Source organism: Miniopterus schreibersii, assembly GCF_964146895.1.
Source record: "Miniopterus schreibersii genome assembly, chromosome: 1".
Taxonomy (NCBI): domain Eukaryota; kingdom Metazoa; phylum Chordata; class Mammalia; order Chiroptera; family Miniopteridae; genus Miniopterus; species Miniopterus schreibersii.
In genome coordinates, this window is record NC_138101.1 from 167,410,988 (window position 1) to 167,430,481 (window position 19,494).

At 39.6% G+C, this 19,494-nt stretch overlaps 1 pseudogene across 1 annotated transcript; it reads left to right on the forward strand.

Moving 5' to 3' along the window:
• The first annotated feature begins 14,782 nt into the window (after positions 1-14,782).
• LOC308560865 (large ribosomal subunit protein eL43 pseudogene) lies at positions 14,783-15,147 on the forward strand (annotated as a pseudogene). The gene has a single exon. The product of its transcript is annotated as a large ribosomal subunit protein eL43 pseudogene (transcript).
• The last annotated feature ends 4,347 nt before the right edge of the window (positions 15,148-19,494 follow it).

Below are 19,494 nucleotides of genomic sequence, written 5' to 3' on the forward strand. Positions count from 1 at the left end.
GTGAGGGCAGAGGACTTTCCAGTGCTCACCAAGTCAATTCAATGCCTGGAAGTGGTATTGAGTTACTTAATTCTACTCTCTTCACTGAATCCTAGGAAATCCTAAAGTCCAAATCTGTCACTTAGGCTCTCCAATGATCTTAGATAAAGTTCAAAATCCTTAACGTGATTTCTAAAGCTCATCTTATGCTCTCTCACACTCCAGTCACTCCAGGCCTGCTTACTTTTCCAATTCTCCAAGCTCAGCACACCCACTCCTAAGCCTATAGAACATGGATAGTCAAGCATCTTTGTAAACTGGCATTACTAACACATAAAATTTCAAGTCCTCTACTGCGTCAGATCTCAGTTACATTTGAGAAAAATCAGTGTATGCTGCCATATGTGTAAGGGTGGCTATAAATTCCCCCAGTGTGGTTTGGGAATTTTGGATCTACGATTGCTGCTCCCTTCCCATGTACAGCACGGCGTGCCTGTTGGGACAGCTGCTACTCTAAGATAAACACTGAGGAGGGGGCTTTGGCACAGAGCTAGTGAGCTTTGCTTCCTTGAGAGCTTTAGTAATGGCTTTGCCCTGAGCAATTTTCCATGGGATTAGTGGGGTTTGAAATCTGTTGATGTTTTCTCAGGACACACTGGAGTAAAAACACACAAAAATATGATTCTTGGGGATAAATTCATTGAGAGCTTGGCATTTGCCCCATAAAACTAGAAAGTATATTTGAAATCTGAGACTATATTGTGCTAATAGAGGCATATTGAGCACATTTGTGTATTTCTTTAAAAGAAGGATAATGCACTATTTATTTTCCTTTGTCTGAATCACATTTTAAGGTGACTTTTCATTTGCTCTCTATTTTTCTTTATTTGACTCAGTAATTGGACACAGCAATTCATCTGCAGCTAAGGCTTCCTCTATCAATAGGGAACTATATTTGAATGTCACTCACTTTCAAACCAAAAAAGGGCACCACACGCTTTGTCGAGCACTGAGAGAAAAATCTGGTTAAGAAGTGGTACATCACTACCATCAAACACATTTTCCAGATGAATTATAGTTGGGAAGGGAATGAAATATCAGAGAGCATGTATAGTCATGAAATGTCTTGTTGAGCTGGGGTCATGGTTATGATTGCGTACCCTGTAATTTCTCAATGAACCAGCCATTTTAAAATTTTAAAGTCACAATAAGTTCTCTCATTCATTAGCTGGATACTAAAATATTTTTAGAAAGAAAAATCACTGTTATAAGAGAAAATACGGCTTTCAAAAGCTCTCAAAGCCTTTAAAATGTCTCTGTTCTCTATTAATTTTGAGTATTTGAGCTATGGTATACAATTAAAGAAATAAAAAGTGACATTTGAAATGGTGCTTCTTTGGCATGTTCACCAGTGTGTCCTAATGAACTAGAGAATTGATTGAAAATTGATTAGTTGGCCATATTAGCCTATTGTTTTCATTATTACAATGGTAGATGAATTTTTATGGTCCGGTTCAACCCTTCCAATGGCCAGATCAGGGCCGTTGCATGTGTTATGATTGATGGTTACTCTACATTGGCCACAAATTGGTAAACATGTATATTATATACCTATTTATCAAATATAAAGTGAATTTCCCCAAAAAATTATCAGTCAGAGAAGAAGAAATCATAGTATGTCCAATCCCTTCAAAACCCCTTGTGTGATGATTATATTATTTTACCTTGAACAAAAAGTACTGTTTTAAAAGACACATTAGCTTAAAATGGTCTCACTCAAGTCTAGTATTGAATGCATATAAAGATTGATGGAGTTCCCTAAAAGGCAAGACAGATTTAGCAAAAGTTCGCGGTGCTTACCTAAGCATGCTTTTAAAAATTCATTCATTTTTAACAGGATAGAATCACATGATACAACTTTCAAACTATTCAAAAGAGTATACAGTAGAAAACCAAAACCCCTCATTCCCAGTCTTGTCCACAAACACCCAGTTCCCTTCCCTGGAGACAATTGATGTTATCCTAAACATACTGTTTCAGAGATCTCTTTAAAAACAATACAGTACAGTGCAGGTCACATCATATTCATGGGATGAATGGAAACATCATATGTTTTAATGTCCTGAAAATGGGTTGTTTGGGGCTTGGAGCTGAATTTCTGGGGTATCCTACAAAGACTCCCAAAGCTCTGTATCACAAATACCTCAGATGGAAATGTAGAATGTGTGTGGGGACAGGTGTATTAGAGGACGGGAGCTCCTGCTGTACATCAAGGTGGTCCATGTTTTAACATTTATAAATGGTACATGCTGAAAAAATCCATTTCTTCATTAATATAGATTGAAAACCTACCTATGTGTCAGGCATTGTAACAGGTATTATCAGAGATGAAATTGTTACCAAAAAAGATATGGGGCCTCCCTTCATGAACTGTACTTTTTAGCAGAGTTGGCTAAAATAAATATTTAGAAGGTATGATAAAAAGTCCTGAAAATGGACAAAAATACTAAAAATTCATACAGAATTGCAAAATGACTCCTTAGCACAACATTGTATTTTTAAAACTAGTACATATTTTTCTTTTGACTAGGTTGTCATTTTGGTTAGAGTTAGCACACCTTCAACCTTGCTGTTTCTTCGAACAAATCATTTAGAGCTATTAGAATATAAGGCATTACTATTATCCCACTAAAGCCTCCTCTATTTCCATAGCTACCTATAAATTCTCCATCATAGCCCTCATGACATCGTGTTATAATTTAGGTTCACTTGCCTCTCTTCTGCTGTATGAAGGGGTCTTTAAAAATAAGCAATGTTTTATTCCTCTTAGTATTTCCAGCTCTTATCATATAAACATACCAGTCATATAACAGACACTCACTAAACATCGACTTCAAGAGCGAATGAATGAATAATGACCCTAAAAGCTGCCATATGGGTTTGGCGACCTCACCTACTTACAAGGATGCCTGTCTGTAATTCAGGTTACTTCTGGCCTCATCCTTCTCAGAACAGGGGATCCAAGGGGACGCCTCTTTATCTCACAGCTAATGAGCCATCCAGTCTCCCCTCACTGCTATGACTTTTTAAGTACACATTTGCGGAGGTTTCCAAAACCATTTGGAAATGTAATTACCATGTTTTCCACCTACATAAATACATAAGGGATGGATTTATTTATATGCGTAGGTATATAATACGTGTCCTGTTTTTCCCCCCTAGAATTTGCCCCTTTTCAGCAGACATTTCTGGGGCAAAGGAGGTGATGCTATATTTTCAGCCACCGTCCATCAAAGGGAACCTGGAGAAAATGTGCATATACCCCAGAGCACCTTTCTCGCAGGCCCTGGGTAATGACTCACTGTTGTTTACAAGAGGATTTTGCCTCATGTGAAGCAGGTGTTGAAACATTTGGACAGCTCTGTAAAAATTGTAGTGAAATGCGGTGAGCGTTAATCATCAGCCTGCATATTTTTAAGAAGTGATTTTGGTGCTCCGAGCCACCTTCAACTTGCAGAGAGACCTTTTCTCATGTTTCCTTTGACCTGTTGTCCCCTCCTGTCTTGTAGCCTTCACTCATACCTCACATACACTCAACCAATGACTCCCACCACCCCCACCCCAGTGCCCCAGCATCCCTCCTTCTTCCAGCTTCTAAAATTTCCCAACAAATTCCATCACTAAGTGAAAGTGAAGTGGAGATTTCTCTTGGCCCCTGGGTTGTCTGGACCTGCTGCCTCGGGTGTTTCCTTCCACACCGGCCCACACTGCTTGGTAGATCACAGCAGTGGGCAAGCAGGGAATGGGGACACCCTCAACAAGATCAAAGTGTATCACTGTGAAATTCCTCTCGGCCAACCCCAGCCTAAATTGCTGCACTGTGTAACTATAGGAATTTGTTAAAAGAACAAAAATACTAGTATTGTTTCACAGTGTTGCCTGGAAGTATACAATTTCTCCCACTTTCCACCTTAATTATATTACCCTTTTTACAAACTTGTATTACACTACCCAGCCTCATCAAAAGTTCTTTTTTTGGTTAAAAGATGATGTTATTTAAGAAAGGAGATGGGAAAAGCACCCAGATATACTAATGCATGTTTGGGCACTTGGCATTGGACACGAGTGATTCAGATCAGTGAGAAGGATGTCTTATGTCAAGTTTCCCAGTGAGATGAGGACTTCTGTGCAACAGAATGTGCTTCACTTCACAGGAGAACACTGGAGCATAAGTTATGCCACAGGATTGTCCCCAAAGAGGCAAGGGAATTGGGCTTTCATACTCAGGCACCCTTAGTCACTGGTTAAGGGCCACCCAGGGGCAATGTAAATTTCTAGGCACTTCCAAGACTCTCCAAGTGTATAGGCAAGAGGGTCTCCCATAGTCCAAGGACAGGTATTATCTGCTGGAAGCAGAAGCATACCTGTTCAAAAGTTTAAACAATCAATTCAGGGTGACCTGGGTGGAGTAGCAACATTGTTTGATTTCCATAAATGATGCTAAGACAGTTGGGTTTTGATGATTAAAAACTTAAATAAGACTCATAGAATATATAAAAAATGAACTGCAGTAGAATAAAACAAATTAGAGAGTCAAAACTGTAAAGCTTTTATAATATACTACAGTATAGGAGAATATCTTTCTTATTTTAAAGTTGGGAAAGGATTTCTTTCATATTAAGAGCATTAACCACAAAGGAAAAAATTAATAAGCTTGACTATGTTAAAATGAAAAGTTTCAGTGCGCCAAAAGACATCATTAAAAGAGTAAAAAAGTTAAGTAGTGGAAGAGGCTATGAGTAACACATATGTCTGGTAAAGGATTTGTGTTCAGAACACAGAACTGCTACAAACTATTACGAAAAAGAAACAAGCTAATAAAAAGTAGAAAAGACTTGAATGGCTAAATTACAAAGAAAACATTTGACTGACAAATAAATATATGAAAAGGTGCTCAACTTCTTACCAGGAAAATGCACATTAAAGCCCCAGTGAAATACCACCACACACCGGTTAGGCCTGCAATACCAAGTGCTGGTGAGATATGGAGCAACTAGAATTCTCATTCCCTGCTTGTAGGAGTGTCAGTTGGTACAGTACTTTGGAATATAGCTTGGAATTTTCTAATAGAGTTGATTATAATATATATACTCTGTGACTCAGCAATCCCACACCTGGGAACATTCTCCAGGGAAATGTAAGCCCATGTGTGCCAGTCTCCAGACAAGCATTTGTTGGTAATAGCCAAATACTGGAAACAATCCAAATGCCCAACTCTAAGATAGACAATTTATTTTGGTATGCGAACACAATGGAAATGAATGAACCACATCTACTTACAACAAAATGAAAGCATTCAAAAACATAATGCTGAGTGAAAGAATCAAGAGATGTGGCAACACGTCAAGTGTGATGCCATTTCTACAAGGTTCAGATCATTCCAGACTCAGCAATATTGTTCATGCACATATAGAGTCAAACCATAAAGAAAAGGGAGGAGATAGTCTCTCAGAAGATAAGTAGTTACCTAAAGAGGGAAGGAGAGAGTTATGATAAGGGAGAGGCACAAGAAGAGCTTGAATATTCTTATACATTCTTCAGAGTGTATGTTATATTTTACCCTTAAAAAGTTAAAAAGAAATGTGAAAGCCAGTGCTGGTTTAAGCGGGGCCGGGTGGTGGAATATGAAGAGCAGATTGAAACACAATACATTGCACTGCAGAGTACTCTGTTTTGGCTCTTTTAACTAATGAATCTTAGAGTCCCCACAAGCATCTTGATTGAAAAAGGCTTCCATGTGTCTTGAAACATATTAACCCTAAGCTCTCCTCAGTTTTGGAGGAAATGGTCAAATTTATGTTTTCCAGTTTGTTTATCATCATCATCATCTCTCACCAGAAAAGACAGCAATAACAACACAGACCAGGAGTAAACCTTGCTGCCACACACAATACCTCCGTTCTATCCTGTTCCTGTGGTAAAAACAAACAAGCAAGCAAAACAACGAATTTAGTAGAGAAATTTCATTAGTAAGAATTTATCTGCATGCTACTTTTTTTGGTTTCTTCACACTTTCATTTTTCAATTCCAGTTTACATTCGGTATATTGTATTAGTTTCAGGTGCACATGTTGCTTCTTGATCTTATGTCATCGCTTTCAACTTTTGAGTAAATTGTTATATATATGTAATCTATTTTGTATTTTTGACTCCTAAGGTTGGGGGAAATTTGATCAATTTCTTTCTATATCACTTAGCAGAGTAGAGCTGGGTATAAAAAAACACACTCCTCCAAGTCTAAATTAATTCTTAGTCCCAAATAATGCTCAGAGGATAAGCAATAAAATTTATAGTTGGAGATATCTCATGGTCATTGGCCATGGCTGTTTTTAACTGCTTGGTGTGTAGTCTGCAGAAGGCCTTCACATTTTTAATGAGTAAATTGTGCAATGACCTCAAAAAGCCAAATGTGGCCAGTGTCAAATAACTGGGCCTGTTTACATTTGTGTGACCACAAGTGGCCATTCATTAATCGAACTAATAATTCGATGCCTAATTTTACAGCTAGTTTACAAGAATGCACACACATTCATACCCACGAGCAATGAACAGTTTAGGGAACTGTCTTCTTTTCACCCCTCTGGGAAATATGTAAAACTCATGGGTGGCTCTTAATTTTTTGGGGGGGGTGGGGGGAAGAACTATTTCCAAGAGTTACCATAAAAAATTCTTGCTCTTGTTCCGTTGACATAGTGACCCAGAATTCAAAGTACTAGCTAATAGTCTGTCATTCAAGTATGTACCCTAGGCCTCCCAGTCTCCAAGAATTTCTTCACCCTTTTTCTCCCACCCTTCCCTGACCGTTCCAAATCCTACCAATCTCTCAAAATTCAGATCAAATGTCTCCTAATCCATGTAGATTTCTCTTGTCCTATCAGTTGGAAATAAACTCATTCTCTTCATCATTTCCATTGCACTTTATCTAACTTTGATACAACACACATCACTTTTATATCTACCCTATTAGATGGTAACATTCACTGAGGTCAATAACTATGTCTTTTTCATTCTTGATCCTTGAAGTGCCTTGTACACAGTAAGTGCTGAATAGTGTTTACTGAGTGAATGACTAAATCACAGCCACTGGTACTTTTATGTCAATACAGAAATGCTTGGAGTTAAATTTAGAATATTAGAGATATAATCAAAATTTGGTCTTTTTTTTAAGACTATTTTTCTGGAGCAGTTTTATGTTCACAGCAAAATTGAGAGGAAGATACAGAGATTTATTTCCTCTATATTCCCTGCCCCCCCCACCACCACCACATGCATTGCCTTCCCCATTATTAATATCCCACACCAGAGTGGTACATTTATTACAATTGATAAACCAGAGTGGAACATTACAATTTATTACAATTGATATCATAACCACTCAAAGTCCATAGCTGACATTACAATTCATTCTTGGTGTTGTACATTCTATAGGTTTGGACAAATGTATAGTGATATGTATCTACCATGATGATATCATACAGAGTATGTTCACTGCCCTAAAAAAATTCTATTTATTCACTCCCCTCCTCCAGCTCCCGGAAACCACTGATCATTTTGTGTCTCCATAGTTTTGCCTTTTCCAGAATGGCATATAGCTGGAATTATACAGTCTGTAGCCTTTTCAGATTGGCTTCTTTAATGTAGTAATATTCACTTAAGTTTCCTCCATGTCTTTTCATAGCTTGATAGCTCAGTTCTTTCTAGCACTGAATAATTATTCATTCTCTGGATGTACCTCAATTAATTTGTTCATTCACCTACTGAAGGATATCTTGGAAGCTTCCAAGTTTTGGCAATTATAAATAAAGCTGCTATAAACATCCATGTGCAGGTTTTTGTGTGGATGTAAATTTTTGATTCCTTTGGGTTAATACCAAGGAGTCGGATTGCTGGATCATATGATGAGGGTATGTTTAGTTTTGTAAAAAACTGCCAAACTGTTCTCCAAAGGGGCTGCACCATTTTGCGTTCCCACCAGCAATGAATGAATGTTGCTGTTGCTCCCCATCCTCACTAGCATTCGGTGTTGTCAGTGTCCTGGATTTTGGCCATGTTAAAAAGCGTGTAGTGGTATTTTAGTGTTGTTTTAATTTGCATTTCCTCAATGGCATCTGATATGGAGCTTTCCTTAATGGTGGAAGAAGCTAACATCCATTGAGGGTCTGGCTTATGCCAAATATTGTGACAAGTAATTTATCCATTTTATATCAATTCTTTTCAAAAATAACATCAGTTCACAGGTGATCAAACTGAGGCTCAATGAGATTATATTATTTGCCTAGACTCACAAGCAATAAGTAGGAAATAAATATTAAGTAGGAAATAAAAAATAGGCAACAATAATATTTAGGAAATAAATATCAAATCCAGGTTTCTTGATTTGAAATGCGGATGGTCTTTTTTTTTTAGTCAAGTACACTTGCTTGCTATAAACAGAAACCCCTCATATTTATTAGAGTAAGAGGGTTTATTTTCAAGATGAATTTGAAATGATTACAAGGATGTATCCTATGAAAGTCTAAAACATGAGCCATTATAAAGCTCCACCCATAGTCACTGAGACTGGACTATGATTCTGGAACTAAAGTGTCTCATGGAAACTGTGTTACTAAGTTCATCATTTTCACACTGTCATTCCTTTTTTGAGATGGCTGAGCCTTGCTTCTGTCCTGCCGTCCATTAGTTTTCTCTAGCTGATCAGTTTCTTCTCTCTGTGACTTGGGCTCACCCATTGCTTTGGCTTACTGTGAGCCTTGACCTTACCTCATGACATATCCACTTGAACTTTCTCTTCCAATGAGCAAATGTGCTTTGGATTTCTTATTTATTAATTCAAATTCCATAGTCAGAGAGAATTTAATAAAAATAGTTTTGTTTTGTTTTAACTCAGCCATGAACATTAGGTAAGAGGTGTGTTTATAGATTTGTTACCCTGGGACACATCTCCCTCAGAGTCTCATCAACAGAATCAGGAGCTATGGGAGGTGTTGGTGTAGGTGTGAGTAGGAAATACATAATAATCATCTCCAGCCCAATCCCCAAGTAAAGGTGTCCTGTTCAGACTTGATTCTGAGTTTCAGATCTTATTACCTATTGCTTAATTGGACATTTTCTCCTGCATGATGTTATATCTCAATAGCAGTATGTTTAAGAAATTTATTATAGCCGGGCTAGGTGTGGCTCAGCAGTTGAGCATTGACCTAGGATCCAGGTGATTGGGGTTCGATTCCTGGTCAGGGCACATGCCCGGGTTGCTGGCTCAATCCCCAGTGGGGGGTGTGCAGGAGGCAGCCGATCAATGACTCTCTCATCATTGATGTTTCTATTTCTCTCACTCCCTCTCCTTTTCTCTCTCTGAAATCAATAAAGATATATTTTTTTTAAAAAAAGAAATTTATTATAGTACCACCAAAGAATCCTACTCTGGTCTTTGTTCCCTAACTTGGCTCCAAAACTGCCCTAGGCTCTGTAATGATCTTTCCTTCTTTTTCAGGTACCATTACTTTCAAATGGGAAGGCCATCACTGGTGTTGATAAGGTGCCAGCACAAATATTGAGAAATCTTAGTTTGATATTTTGAAATTAGATAATCACTAGAGCTGATAAAATAAAATATGGAGTACTTCAACAACCACATGTTTTTGACTAAGCAGAAATACAAAGTTTATAGCTTATATAAGTATTTTTCAAAAATCTTGAAATAAATTCTATTCAAGAGTCTTGGGGCTTTTTTTTAAAGCTGAATGTTGCATTATCAGCTTATTAACTTTCTTGAACATTAAATTTAAATTAAGGCACAGTTCATGAAAAGGATTAATGCTCTGCACCACTCAAACTTTTTGCATAAAATTATAGCTGTGAAAACTATATTGAGAATGAGTCATTGACACTTTCAGGAGTTTCTTAACTAAATGCAATCTTAAAGATTTTCAAGTTAGCATTAATGAGCAAGAACTGTCAGCAAACTATGAATATTTAATTTTTGAAAACAACCATCTACCACTGAGGACAAAAAATATGTCTGTATCTTTTTAGAGATGTAGATTTCTTATTTTTATCTAGTACACTCTGGAATGGCTGTGTACCTTGAATTGTACCCAATACATTCAATGGGAAAAATCCAGCATGCTTATCCAAGGTCAATATTTTTATGTAGAGTTAAATTTTTCATCACTATTTTTGAAGTTTTTGAGAGCAATTGTGGCTTACATGTACTTCAAGTAAGTTAAAAATGTAAGAGATTTGTTTAAGAATTAATCCTTGTCAACCTGGTCAAATAAAATCACAATCTTAAAATGTTGAAATAGAGATAAAGCTATCACTAAGAATTGAGATTGATTTTGAAACCAGACAAAATGGCAGCATCATTCAAAACGAGAATTCAGATGAGACAATGTGAGTCTAGGCATCAAATCATGGGTGTGTTTGTTATTGAATGAAAGGCATATGATTTTGAGGGCAAAGTTCTTCACAGACAGGGGTTCAGGGCTGTGGGTTTAAGTCAGAGGAGCACATGAAGTGCATCAGTGTTTCTCAAAAGTGTGGTTCATTGAGCACCTGCAGAAGAATTGCAGACTGGCTAAAGAAATAAAATAAAATAAATCTACCCAAGTCTACCCTAGGATCTTCATTTTTCTTCTTCCTTTTTTACACCCATCACCCTCCCTCCCTCCTTTTGGCAACCACCAGCTTGTTCTCTGTATCTATGGGTCTGTTTCCATTTTGTTTTGTTTATCCATTTGTCTTGCTTTTTAGATTCCACATTTAAGTGAAATCATATGGTCTTTCTCTGTCTGACTTAATTTCACTTAGCTTAATACCCTTTAGGTCCATCAATGTTGTTATAAATGGTAAGATTTCATTCTTTTTATGGCTGAGTAATATTCCATTGTACATATGTACCCTATCTTCTTTATCCATTCAGCTATTGATGGACACTTAGGTTGCTTCGATATCTTGGCTATTGTAAATAATTCTGCAATGAACATAAAGGTGCCTATCTCTTCTTGAATTAGTGTTTTTGTCTTCTTCAGATAAATACTCAAAAGCGGTATCTCTGGGTTGTATGGCAGTTCTATTTTTTGAGGAACCTTCATACTGTTTTCCATAGTGATTATAAATTATACCAATTTACAGTCCCACCAATAGTACATGAGGGTTCCCTTTTCTCCACATCCCTCCCAGCACTTGCTATTTGTTGATTTTTTTTTTATGATAGCCATTCTGGTAGGTGGTATCTCATTGTGGTTTTGATGTGCATCTCACCAATGATTAGTTATGTTGAGTATCTTTTCATAGTTCTGTTGGCCATCTGTATGTCCTCTTTGGAGAAATGTCAGGTCAGGTCTTCTGCCCATCTTTTAATTAAATTATTTTTTCAAATATTAAGTTGTATGAGTTCCTTATATATTTTGGATATTAATCCCTTATCAGAAATATTATTTGTGAATATCTTCTCCCATTCAGTATGTTGTTTTTTGTTGTTGTTAATGTTTGGAATCTATATTTTATAGAATCCCCCAAAGCGAATCTTATGCAAACCAAAAAAAAACTAGGTTAAGTGAACACTTGGGGAAGGTCTGTTGACATGCTGTATACAATATTTGTATATAATACATATATCTCATAATATTGCATATATCTCATATCATAATATACAAACAGGACTGGTCACTAAATAAATGAAAATATCCTCCTACTTATTTGCTTGTGAGTCTGGGCAAACAATGTAATCTTTTTGAGCCTCAGTTTTATCACCTGTAAACTCACTATTTTTGAGAATTATTGATATAATATGTACAAAGTACTTATCATAGAATTTGGCATAAGCCAGGTTCTCAATGGATGTTAGCTTCTTCCTCCATCTCTTCTCTATGAGAAACATTGATGAGATGCCATAGGAACTTAGCTCTTGTTTATATCAATTAGCCTATGGTAAAACTGGTTTTGATATACATTGTTTTTGCTTGAAGTCACAGAACCTGTTGATGATGTTAAGAGGGGACTTACTGTATATTTAACTAGTGCAGGTAACCAATCCCAGATTCTCATTTCCTTGAGGGTCTGTTATGCAATCATTTCCCCTAACACCAATTCATTTAGAACAGAACCCACTCTGGCTAATTTAAGCAAAAAAGAGATTTGTAGAAACTATCAAGCAACTCACAGAAACTCCAGGAAGGTTAAAGAACCAGGCTGGGCTATTGCAGAGACAAGAGGACATAGTTGGGATGACACAGCCAGGACTGCTGCTGCTGCCTGTGGCCCACCACAGACCCCTGTGGAAATTCCAGGTGCTTCTGCCAACGAAGCTACCTGGTGTTCAAACTCCTGGTCCTGGGGTTCCTGTCTCCAACTTTTGTGTTGCTTTTGATTGATGAAATATAGGGTTCAAGTCTGCTTCCCACCCGAAAAAGAGTCTGGAAAATATAGGAGCTCTGCCTTGAGCATGTAGGACTCACAATGTGGGAAACAGCAAACTGTCAAGATATTGTTCGAAAGGTACTGGACACTAATAACAATAGATTTCCACTGCAGTGACTGCAGTGATTATAGTAGCTCACATACAGGTCATGGGACCACCACAGCTTTGCAGAAAACAATGATTTCTTTGGAAAAATATACATCATTTATTAAATGGCAAAGATTCCCTTTCAAACCATCATGGAAAAAAACAGATTATTTAATGAATATACTATTTTGAAATATTAAATCTGGATTAACACTCTACTCTTCACCCCCAAATAAACTCATATGGTTTTACAATAGCAAAAATACTGGAAAGAACTTAATCTCTATCAATAAATAAATTAAATTAAACACACCCTTGGGAAGATGTTAAGACAAATTATTATGTGAAAAAAATGAATTGCAAAACAATAAGTACAGTAAATATAGTATAATCTAATTAGTATAAAATCTATCAAATCTATTTTGTATATGGCAATATAGCTTATATGTGCCAATTTCTCCCCCCAAAACCAGTCTTTAATGCAGAACATGATTTGAAACTGAGTGATGTCAGGGTATATATGGGAAAGATCTTATTTTCATTTTTAAGTTCTTTTCTATTAAGCATGAATTACTTTGGTGTTTGAGAAAAAGAAATTAATACACATGAAGAAAAATAAAGGAAATGTTTAGGACCTAGAAGTAAGATATCAATTGAACTCAAGCCAAGTGTACAGATAGGAGTGTCTGAAATGGCTTTCCCTCTTCTGATGATATATTTGGAAAGGTCTGGTAGGGTGTTTCTAAGGAAACTTAGCAGTGAATTCCAAAATCGCCATCTCCATAAAAAAAAGGGGGGGGGGATAGTGGGTCTGTGCGTTATGGGAAGATAAAAAGCGGAAGTGAGCTGAATATTACATTAATAACAAAAGTAAACATCTTTGTTTAAAACAACAATCCTGCAGCCATTGAATCTCAGCAGACAGAACCAGACGAGAACAGGACTAACTGCCCAGATAAGACCTTGCCAAGAGTGAAAGTATCAGCAAAAGGAAATGTATGCTAGTCTAAAACTCAATTAATTTCATCAAGGGTATCAATGAAAACAAATTATCATGTCTGATAACACAAAACCCTAGCAAGCCAAAGGACAAAGATAACACTTAAGTTCAAAGGCTTGTAGTTACTTTGTTTTTAGTAAGCTACATTTTTCTCTAAATCTGAGAGGAATAATTAAAGGATGTTTCCGGTGCCGTTTCTGCTATTAATTAAAGCCGCTCAGTCGTACCCGATAGGAGAACAATAGCAACAGAGCCGGCCAGTCCCACGAACTGCTTGTTGCAGATCTACTTAGGAATTTGCTTTTTGGTAGTAGCCGAATTCCACTTGTTCCTATCTGGAGTTAAAGCAATGCAAAGCATATCCTTTTTCTCTATAACTACCCTTCGTTTTTTCCGTTAGTGGAAATAAGAAAAGAGAAGGAAAGTGTGGTATTTGCACAAGTGCAGACAGACAGTGCTCTGTAGGCGGCTGAAGTCTCTGTGCAGTAGCTGTTGGCTCGTGCACAGTCTAATTACCATTGTTTGGTCACTCAAATGTGGTTGTTTTTGCTTTTTAATGTACTAAAGCAAAATGTAGAGTTGAGGAAACTGCTCAGGAATGAAGGCTGTGGCTCTGTTCTCACTCCCAGCTGTGACTCATATCTCTAATGAGGCTTGCGGCAGGCCGCTTCACTCTGATTTTCAGTGTCTTCATCCATGAGGTGGGATGGCAGCACCACATGTTCCGAAGGGGTTTGTTCAAAGTAGCTAATCAGTGCAAATAAATCTGAAAAAATTCTCCCTCTCTCTCTCACTATTATGTCCTGGCACTAAGCGTTCCTAAATGTAAAACAAATTGTTATCAAGGAAAATCACAGGGGAGAGCTTTACAAATAGAATAAGCTTTTATTTCTCGGGGTGGCCCTAAAGGATCTGAAGGCAAATATTGGGACTAGATAGTCTCTCCAGGTCCTTTCCGATCCTGTGACTTCACAGTGCCAAATCCTGAAAGACAGTCTGGGTGGTACCTACTAAAATATACATATTGTTCTAGCCATTAAAAGACAATGATATACCATAGTTCTTACGGGTTTTACAAATTGGGAAAAACTGCTGAACTATGAAAACAGTTTTAAATCTCAACTGGTACAGATCTTGCATACCTCGGGAAATGTTCTGAAATCTTGACAAATCAACAAGAATTTCAGCAAAGACATTGCTTTACTTTCTTTCCATTAAAATTCTACAGGAGCTCTTGGGGTCCGACCGGGGTTGCGGCAAGATGGCTGAACGCACCAAGAAAGTGGGAATCGTCGGTAAATACGGGACACGTTATGGTGCTTCCCTCCCGAAAATGGTGGAGAAAATTGAAATCAGCCAGCATGCCAAGTACATTTGCTCCTTCTGTGGCAAAACCAAGATGAAGAGACGAGCTGTGGCGATCTGGCACTGTGGTTCCTGCATGAAAACAGTAGCTGGTGGTGCCTGGACCTACAACACCACTTCTACCGTCACAGTAAAGTCTGCCATCAGAAGACTGAAGGAATTGAAAGACCAGTAGAAGCTCCACACTTTGAAACATTGCTAGCCTATAATAAATGGGTTAATTTATATTAAAAAAATAAAAATAAAATAAAATTCTACAGGAACCTAGAGGTCTTCAGAAGATACAGAAACTGTTTTCAAATACAGATACACATACACACACTCACACAGAAATAAAATAATTTAATGAACATATGGATTTTTGCAAATGCTGAAGCTTGTTGCCAATTTTGTAGTTCATATTGCTGAAAGTCAGCATATGCTGATAACCATGTGCTTATAAAATATTCTCATAGTAAAGACAAAAGATTGCGCCTTGGCATGTTCACCGGCCACGTGGGCGATGACACCAGACTCTTACTTCACCCAAAATCCAGGAGAGCGGAGTGAGGAAGCCTCTTCTGCAGCTTTATGTCATCTGTTCAATACCTTAGCACTCCTGACGTAATTGCTCGCTGTGTGAACAGCTCCCCAACATGAAAACAAACGAAAGTAGGCCTTTAAGTATTTAGTAATTGTAAAAATATTTGGGAAGATAAAACATGGGATTTTTGTGTGATAGTTTCCAATGACAGCTGGAAATATGATTTTTCTTTACTTCAGGAAACGAAAACCTCTGGGATTTTTCAAATGTTTATTTTGGACAAAGACTATGAAAACAGTCAGTATTTACCCTGGTGCCATTTGAAGCTCATGCTTTGTACACTTGGGCTGTTTGGGTCTGAGATGGGCTCCAGCAAATTTTCATCTGAGTAGACGTCGCTTTGACTTGGAGGAAACGCTATCTGTCACAGACTCTCTGCTGGGGAGAAAACTCCAACCATGAATGAGCTTCTTTAAAAATGTCTTCTTTCAAGCTTGCGATCCTTTGGGGAGGTCAGAAAGTCAGGAATTTAAGACTTTCCCTAAATAAAGGGGTTCTGGTACATCTGGAAGATGGATCGTTTTCCCTCTTCCTTACAAAGGCACCGGATTTCAAGCTAACCTACCCATTATGATACCTACATTTCTCATTCTCAGACTTCTCTAACTACGGCTCACATTAGAAGTGGGGAAATGATCTCTGATGGTTTACAGAGTGTGTGTGAGACCCTCTTTCAGCTCTGCTTTTAAGACCTACACCTGTGCCTTCTCTTCATAGGGGAGGGGAGGGAGAATATATTTTTTTGTTCATTCACTTTATCTGCAAGTCTTACGAAAGCATCTTGCATCAAAGTGTTCTTCTACTTTACCCCCATGTTTCCATGTTTTTTCATCTGGTTAGTGTTATGGGTTCACAATCATTTCAACATCTTAAAAGGATTTCCCACTCTTGATTGAGGTAGCGAGGAAGTGGATTCGAGGAAGACAAAGATTTAGGCAAGGAAGCCAGCTAATATTCCCAAAACAGCAAGGTCAGGAGGAGTCTGGGAGTACATGCGTGGGATCAGGAGATGGACCTTTCTAGAAGAGGGTGTCATCTAGACCATGTCTACCCAGAAGTCTCATCATAGAGCTCATAAAAAACAAGTTTACTTCTTGTCCTTGTTGTGGTTCCCTTGGCACGGGGACCCAACTGTTTATTAAAGCACCGAGTTTACTTACATAGGCAATTATAGACAGCACGTGCTCAGAGTGGCAGAGATGGACATTGGTATTGTTCACTATACTTTTAACCTAAATCTTAATCTCTTCTTGAATCAACATCAAAACGTAGTGATAGTAACATGATTGTTAGCGGAGGAACCATGTCTTCAAAAAAAAAACTGTGTGAAAACCCAGTATACAAAATGACTGTAAGTAGAGCTGTTCTTGGTCCACAGTGGGAGGGGACCTGAGACCCAACTCACTCCATCTCCCCACAGTCCCTGACAAGCTGTTCTCAGAGCATGATATGGAAATCATTGCTATAACCAAACACCTCTGCTTTTGAACCTACACACATCTAGAACAACACATGCTAACAAATGGATTCTCACTGTGAGTAATACACTGCCAGGCTTCCATATCCCTGAGGCCTGTACATGAGACAGTCCATGGGTTGTACCTACTCATTCATAAACGCTTACCAAGCACCTATCCTGCCAGGCACTGTCCTGGGAGCGGGAACGCAGTGATGAGTCACATGGCTATGATCCCTGCCTGCAGAGAAACATCCTGTGCAATGGGGCGCTAGTGAAATGAAAAAGCGGTTGTTGACTGAAACAAGACGGCGGCAGCTGTCCCCGCCGCCTCCCGCAACCACATCAAAAATACAACTAAAACACAGAACCACCATCACTCAGAAACTCCAGAAATCTGGCTGCACAGAAGCCCCACAACCAGGGAACTGAAGGAGCACCAAGACCATAGGAGGGGCGGAGACGCGGGCGGATTGGGGCTGAATCCCGGAGACGCGGCCACGGGCCCACACCCGGTGCCGAAGTTGAAACCCAGGGAGGGAATATTGGCTGCGGAGGTTTCCCGGAGGAGTGAGGGTCCCAGCCCCACAGCAGGCCCCCAGCCCAGGGCTCCAGGGCCGGCAAGAGACATCCCCACAACTCCGGGCTGTGAAACCAGCGGGGACTGTCCCTGAGGGTCGCGGAGGCTGCGGGAGCCCCAGCAGCTCCTCTAAAGGGCCCGGCACGGACTCACTCGGACGCTCCCTCTGAGCCCCAGCGCCGGGCAGCAGCCTGAAAGGACCCGGGACACTCGGGGGGAACTAACCTGCCTGGAATCTGGGCGAGAGCTGGAGGGGCGGCTTCCTCCCAGGCAGAAGGGCTGGCAGAGGCCATGGCTCCTTTGGCGAGTCCTCCCCCACACAGCCGGCAGGCAGGCGCCATGTTTGAATCGCCAGCACCTGACTCTCACCGTTGGCCCCGCCCCGTGATTCCCGGAGGCCCTGCCCCTCCCCACCTGCAGCTCATCCAGGCCATTTCCAAGGGCTTTTCTATGCAAGTGGCCTCTTGAGCCTCATGCTTAGGACTTTCCTAAAATCTCTCAACCAAGCAGCAGTGTGCCCCATACGGCTTCATAAGTGGCCCCAGGCCTGGCACTAGCGGCAGCCTGGATTGGATCATAGCTTGGCCTCTCCTGGACAATGCCAAGCCCAGCACAAGTAGCAGCCAGCTACAGTTTGCTGTGTAGCTCATGCTGGGTGGCCCTGGGCAAGGCACTGGCACAGGCTGACTTTGCACCTCCCGGGAGGCCCCAGAGACAGTGCACCTGGTGGTCAGACTCAACCACGCTGGATTACAACCCTACCACATCCACGAGTGACACTCAAGGGGTGCACTTGGTGAACACCAAAGCTCCACTGAAGTAAATCCTGCTCCATAGGGGTGTTCCAGCACAGCAGCTCTTTGACTATAGTTGCAGCTGTTCCTCATAGCCAATTGGCCTGGGGGTCAATTCCTCCCAGTGACACCAACAGCAACCAAGGCTCAACTACAACAGGACAGTGCACACAGCCCACAGGGGAGCACCTAGAAGGCCCACCTCAGGTGACTGGGGAGGCTGAGCCACTGGACCCTACAGGACACCTACTACACAAAGTCACTCTACAAATTCCACGAGACATAGCAGCTCTACCTAATACCTAGAAACAAACACCTGGAAGCAGCCAAAATGTGGAGGCAAAGAAACATGTCACAAAGGAAAGAACAAAGGAAATCTCCAGAAAAGGAACTAAATGAAATAGAACCAAGCAAGCTACTACATACAGAGTTCAGAATTATGGTTATAAGGATGCTCAAGGATATTAGTAAGACTATTACGAAAACAAGTGAAACCATCAATGGCCTAATAAAGTACCAATCAGAAATGAAGGATGCATAAACTGAAATGAATAATTTACAGGGAATCAACAGTAGAGGATGCTGAGAATCATCAGCAATTTGGAACATGAGGAAACAAAAAACACCCAACCAGAAGAGCAAAAAGAAAAAAGAATCTAGAAATATGAAGATAGTATAAGGAGTCTCTGGGACAACTTCAAGAGGCCCAAAATTCATATTATTGGGGTGCCAGAAGAAGAAAAAGCAAGAAATTGAAAGCCTATTTGAAAAAATAATTACAGAAAAGTTCCCCTACCTGGGGAAAGAAATAGACTTACAAGTACAGGAAGCACAGAGGGTCCCAAACAAGAGGAACACAAAGAGGCCCACAGCAAGACACATCATCATTAAAATGCCAAAGGTTAAAGACAAAGAGAGAATCTTAAAAGCAGCAAGAGAAAAGCAGTTAGTTACCTACAAGGGAGCACCCATTCGACTGTCAGCTGATTTCTCAACAGAAATCTTACAGGCCAGAAGCAAGTGGCAAGAAATATTCAGTGATGAAAAACAAGAACCTACAACCAAGATTACTCTACCGAGCAAAGCTATCATTCAGAATTGAAGGTCAGATAAAGAGCTTCTCAGGCAAGGAAAAGCTAAAGGAGTTCATCACCACCAGACCAGCACTAC